This window comes from Triticum aestivum, chromosome 1B (genome assembly GCF_018294505.1).
Source record: "Triticum aestivum cultivar Chinese Spring chromosome 1B, IWGSC CS RefSeq v2.1, whole genome shotgun sequence".
Taxonomy (NCBI): domain Eukaryota; kingdom Viridiplantae; phylum Streptophyta; class Magnoliopsida; order Poales; family Poaceae; genus Triticum; species Triticum aestivum.
The window spans coordinates 669167584-669173124 of NC_057795.1; positions in this window are offsets into that span (position 1 = coordinate 669167584).

Here is a 5541-nt window from a genome sequence, read left to right on the forward strand (position 1 = left end):
TTAGTTATGAGTGAGCAAATAGAAAAAAAAACACTACATTTGAGGCTAGGGTTGCAAAAAAACACCAATTTTCAATTATTATTATTATTCCAAAAACATTGGCATTTAGTAAATATTTTGCAGATAGCACTCATCGCTATCACAGTAGTTGAAGCATCGCCGGTGACGCAGAGACTGGACCGAAAGCCCTCGAAGGTCGAGGTGGGTTGTCCCTTCGTCATGACATCGGCGAACTGCTGATCGGTGGGCACATGGAGAACACGAACACGACCAAGTGCGACGTGCTCCCTGACGAAGTGGATGTCGAGCTCAATATGCTTCGTCCGTAGGTGATGGACAGGGTTGGCAACAAGGTACACCGCGGAAACGTTATCACAGTAGACAAGTGTTGCCTTGGTAACCTCACATAGCAACTCCTGAAGTAGCTGTCGTTGCCAAGAGCACTCCGCGACGGCATTGGCCACAGCCCGGTACTCAGCCTCGACGCTCGATCGTTCGACCGTGGGTTGTTGTTTAGACGACCACGAAATCAGAGAGGGCCCGAGGTAGACACAGTAGCCGGAAGTGGAGCGTCGAGTGTCAGGACACCCAGCCCAGTCGGCGTCGGAGTAGGCGACAAGGCTGGTGTCAGGTGATGCCCTCAGGGTGAGACCCATGGCTGTGGTGCCACGTATGTACTGAAGAATACGTTTCACGAGAGCCCAATGGGTGTCACGAGGAGCATGTATATAAAGGCACACCTGCTGGACAGTGTACTGAATGTCCGGACGTGTCAGTGTGAGGTACTGGAGCGCACCGACAATGGAGTGGTAGAAGGGAGCGTCGGACGCCGGAGAACCCTCGACGGCGGACACCTTAGCCTTTGTGTCGACGAGCGTGGGACCAGGCTTGCAGTTAAGCATGCCCGCTCACTCCAGAAGCTCGTAGGCGTACTTCTACTGGTGCAGGAAGAAGCCAGTGGCCCGGCACACTACCTCGATGTCGAGGAAGTAGTGGAGAGCCCCCAAGTCCTTGGGGGCGAACTCGGTGCCGAGGCGAGCTGTGATCTGCTGAAGTAGCACTGGCTAGGATGCAGTCAGGATGGTGTCGTAACATACAGGAGGAGGTACGCGGTGGCGGGGCCCTGGTGATAAACAAACAGGAAGGCATCAGACCGTGTGGACCAGAACCTCTGCTGCTGGAGGAAGGCCGCGATCCGCTGGTACCAGGCCCGAGGTGCCTGCTTCAACCCGTAGAGAGAACGGGAGAGCAAGCACACGTGGTCCGGCTAGTCGGTGTCGACAAAACAAGTAGGCTACTGATAGAACACCTGCTCGTGGAGATGGCCATGCGAGAAAGCATTAGACACATCGAGCTGGTGGACTGGCCAGGCGCGAGAAACAACAAGCTGGAGGACAGCGCGAATCGTGCCCGGTTTGACAACCGGGGCGAAGGTGTCGGTGAAGTCCACGCCGGCACGCTGGCGGAAGCCGCGCACCACCCAAAGCGCCTTGTAACGCTCGAGAGAGCCGTCGGGGCGAGTCTTATGGTGGAAGACCCACTTGCCACTGATGAAATTGGCACGGGGAGGCCGCGGAATAAGCTGCCACGTACGGTTGCGCTACAGGTCGTCAAACTCCTCACGCATCGCAGCTAGCCAGTTCGGATCCCGAAGGGCTGCGCGAGCAGAGGTGGGGAGCGAAGACGGCGCCGAGGTAGATGCAGCACACGCGTACTTGTCCGACGTGTAGCGCGTGCTAGGACAAAGTCTCCCAGTCCGAGCCTGAGTGACCATACCGGTGAGGGGTGCGGCCGCGGCGACGGGGGCCGCATCAGGGGCCGTGGCGGGGGCGGCCGAGGGGGCCGCGTCGACGGGGGCCGCAGCAGGGGCCGCGGCGACGGGGGCCGTAGCATGGGCCGCGGTGACAGGGGCCACCGGCGCGTGGAGCGCGGGCAGGGCCGAGTCCGGTGCGCGGCTGGGTGGTCCGCCGGAGGTGGAGGCAGGGGCGAACCGCGCCGCGGGAGACGCCGAAGGCGACGGTACCTGCTGAAACGGGAACACCAGCTCATCAAAGTACACATGCCGCGAAGTGAAAACGCAGTGGGACACTGTATCATAGCACCGGTAACCTTTGGTGTTGGGAGGATAACCAAGGAAAATTCAAGGAAGCGATCGGGGAGCGAGTTTGTGAGGAGCAGTGGACGCGGTGCTAGGATAACAGAGACATCCGAAGATGCGAAGACCATCATAAGATGCTACTTTCGGTAAGAGGAGCTGGTGAGGAGTGTAGTTCCAGCGGGAACGACAGGGGCGAATGTTAATAAGGAGGCTGGCGGTCGCGAGCGCGTCCGACCAGAACCGAGGAGGCACGTAGGAGTGGAAGAGCAACATGCGGACAGTGTCATTAAGAGTGTGAAAGACGCGCTCGGCGCGACCATTCTGCTGGGACTGTAGGGGCAGGTGAGACGAAAGATGGTGCCGTGGGACGCAAGTAAATTGCGGACAGCGACGTTGTCAAACTCCTTGCCGTTGTCAGTTTGCAAGGCGAGAATAGGACGACCGAACTGTGTGGTGACATATGAATAAAAGGCTGTGAGTGTGGCAAGAGCGTCGGACTTGCGACGGAGAGGGAATGTCCACACATAATGAGAAAAATCATCCAATATCACCAAATAGTATAAATAGCCCGTGTTGCTAGCAACCGGGGACGTCCAAACATCACTATGCAATAACTGAAACGGGAAGGTGGAAATGTTTGTAGACTCGCTAAAGGGAAGACAAACGTGCTTGCCGAGACGGCAAGCCTCACAAGTGTGATCGTCGACCTTATTACATGAGAAAGAAAAACTCTGAGGAATCTGATGCATAACGGTGGAGTTGGGATGACCGAGACGGGCATGCCAAAGATCGACACTGGCGGCGAAGGCGATGGGACGACGGGTGGTGGTGGTGCCGGAGGGATGCACTGGGTAAAGCTCGTCCGGGCTGTCACATCGGTGGAGTACCATCCATGTACGGGCGTCCTTCACAGAAAAACCGATATCGTCAAATTCAACAGTGATAGGATTCTCACGAGCAAGGCGACGAACAGAAACGAGATTAGTGACTAAGTCAGGAGACACTAGAACATTAGACATATTGATGGGAGTAGAAGTAGAGGGAAAAGACATATGACTGACATGTGTAATGGGTAGGGAAGGAACCGTTACCAACGGTGATACGGGTGGGAGTATGAACAGGAGTGGCAGACGTGAGGTTATCGGGATGAGCAGTCATGTGAGCGGTGGCGCCCGGGTCCATGTTCCAGTCATCACCGCCACTATAGGAGCTCGGGGACGGTGCGGAGTGCAGAGCAGCGAGAAGGGCCGGGTCCCACGGCGGCGGCACCTGAGGAGGGTAAAACCCTCCGTAGGCCGGCGCGAGGGCGGCACAGAAGGCTGACGCAGACCCCTAGGTCGGTGCGGCGGCGGTGCCGTAGGCAGGCGCGGCCCCGTAGGCGGGCGCAGGCAGGGGGGCGGCACCATAGCCGCTGTAGGGAGCGGCGCTCTGCACGGCGAAGAGAGCCTGGTGGCTCACCGGGCGAGGCCCAAGGATGCCCGGATCGGGAGCCCGAGGGACCGGCATTGAGTACGCATGGACGACGCCGGTCCACGAGTTGGTGCCGTACCTCCCCCCCCCCCCCCCGGCGCCCGTTGCTACTTGTGACCGCCCCCGCCGCAGTTGCCGCGACGTCCGCCACCCAGCTGCTGGGGGCAGCGGGAGGGACGGGAGGCGCAGGCCGGAGGGGGAAGTAACCCGGAGGCGCGGGGGGCAGCGGCTGCTGGCGCGGCGCGGGTGGGGCGGCCGATGGAGGAGCGCCACGTGAGGTGCCGACGCCGAGGGCGTGATGCTGCACACGCTTCTTGATCCCCTTCATCCGGCGCTCCTCCAACCGCAAGTACGCCACGAACTTGGGGAAGGAGCGCTCCGGCATCAAGGTGAGGTTGGAGGCGGCGTTGCCGAAGTCCTCGTTGAGACCGGTGGTGAGCGTGCTAAGGAGGAGATCGTCATCCACCGTGGCTCCAATGTCGCGAAGCTTATCCGCCAACGTCTTCAGGCGGCGGCAGTAGTCATCAATGGACTGTTCATCCTGGTGATAGTCAAAAAAAATCTGCTGCAAAAAAACGCGGCGCTGAAGCTTGTTGTCGGTGAAGAGGCCGTTCCGCTTGAGCCACATGGCGCGGGCGTTGTCGCCGGCGGCAGTAGTCATCAATGGACTGTTCATCCTGGTGATAGTCAAAAAAAATCTGCTGCAAAAAAACGCGGCGCTGAAGCTTGTTGTCGGTGAAGAGGCCGTTCAGCTTGAGCCACATGGCGCGGGCGTCGTCGCCGGCGCTCACGACCGTGTGGAACAAGTCCTTGAAGATGGTGGTGAAGAACCACCGGATGATCGTGGCATCGATCGCGGTCCACTCGGCGTCGTCCATCATGGCGCAGGAGTCAACGGTGCCATCCACATGATCCATGAGGTTGTTCTCGCGGAAGAGCAGCGAAAAGTACGTGGAGTTGGAGGTGTCGAGGAACACGGGGACGCGTGCGTGGACGTTGATGTCGCGGATTTCAGCAGGGTCGACGGCGAAGGGGTTGGAGTAGGTGGAGGCGTTGGACGACATGGCGGCGAGGGTGTGGGGAAGGGGGCGGCGCAGTGGTGGGAGATGGGCGGCGCGGCGGGAGGGCGGCACGGCGGGGAGGAGAGGGCGCGCGGGGAGGCGTGCGTGGGGAGAGGGGGTGGCGGCGGCATGGGGCGACGGCGGCGGCAGATCGCGGCGGTGGCGGCGGCGGCTCGAGGCGGCAGCTAGGGTTTGCGGAAGCGGTAGGATCGACTTGCGACAGATACCATGTAGAGAATGATTTGGTGCATCAATAATTGATTGATCGTGCACTAGGTCTATATATATATAGATACAAGGGGTGCGACCGGTATCTTATCTCTTAAGATACACGTACATACAGAGGGAGACAGACACTACAAGTACTGCCTACAAAACCCAGACCTATATACATGTGCACATGTTCAACACTATTAATGTCCGAGTGCACTTTCACACTTGCTGCTGTTCAGTATCAAGTGACAAAACCAAGAACCAACCAACTGTTAGGCAACAAGCAAGCAGGGCCTAATGTACATACACGACCAACTCACAAGTGACAACTCCACAAGTGACAAATAGCAAGCTTGAGCACGCGGGCGTGATGCAAAGCTGATGGTGCACTTCACTTCACTACACCATAGTGGTGGAGTAATTTTATAAAATAGGCCTAAGCAACTAGTGCACTGCCCCTGATTTGTGGAGAAATTAGTGGGCAAGTAGGTAACGGTGGGTGACTGATTGTCGTTCCACCAGCACCAAGACTAGCAAGCTTTTCTAGGACTAACATTTCACGGTTCAACGGAATAAAGATATGATTGACCAACGCATAACAGCTAGGGGAGAGGATTGTACATATATGCACGCGCCAACGGCCAACCTATTGACGCTGGAACGCGTCACACGAACACGTCGATGTGTACCCGCGGCACC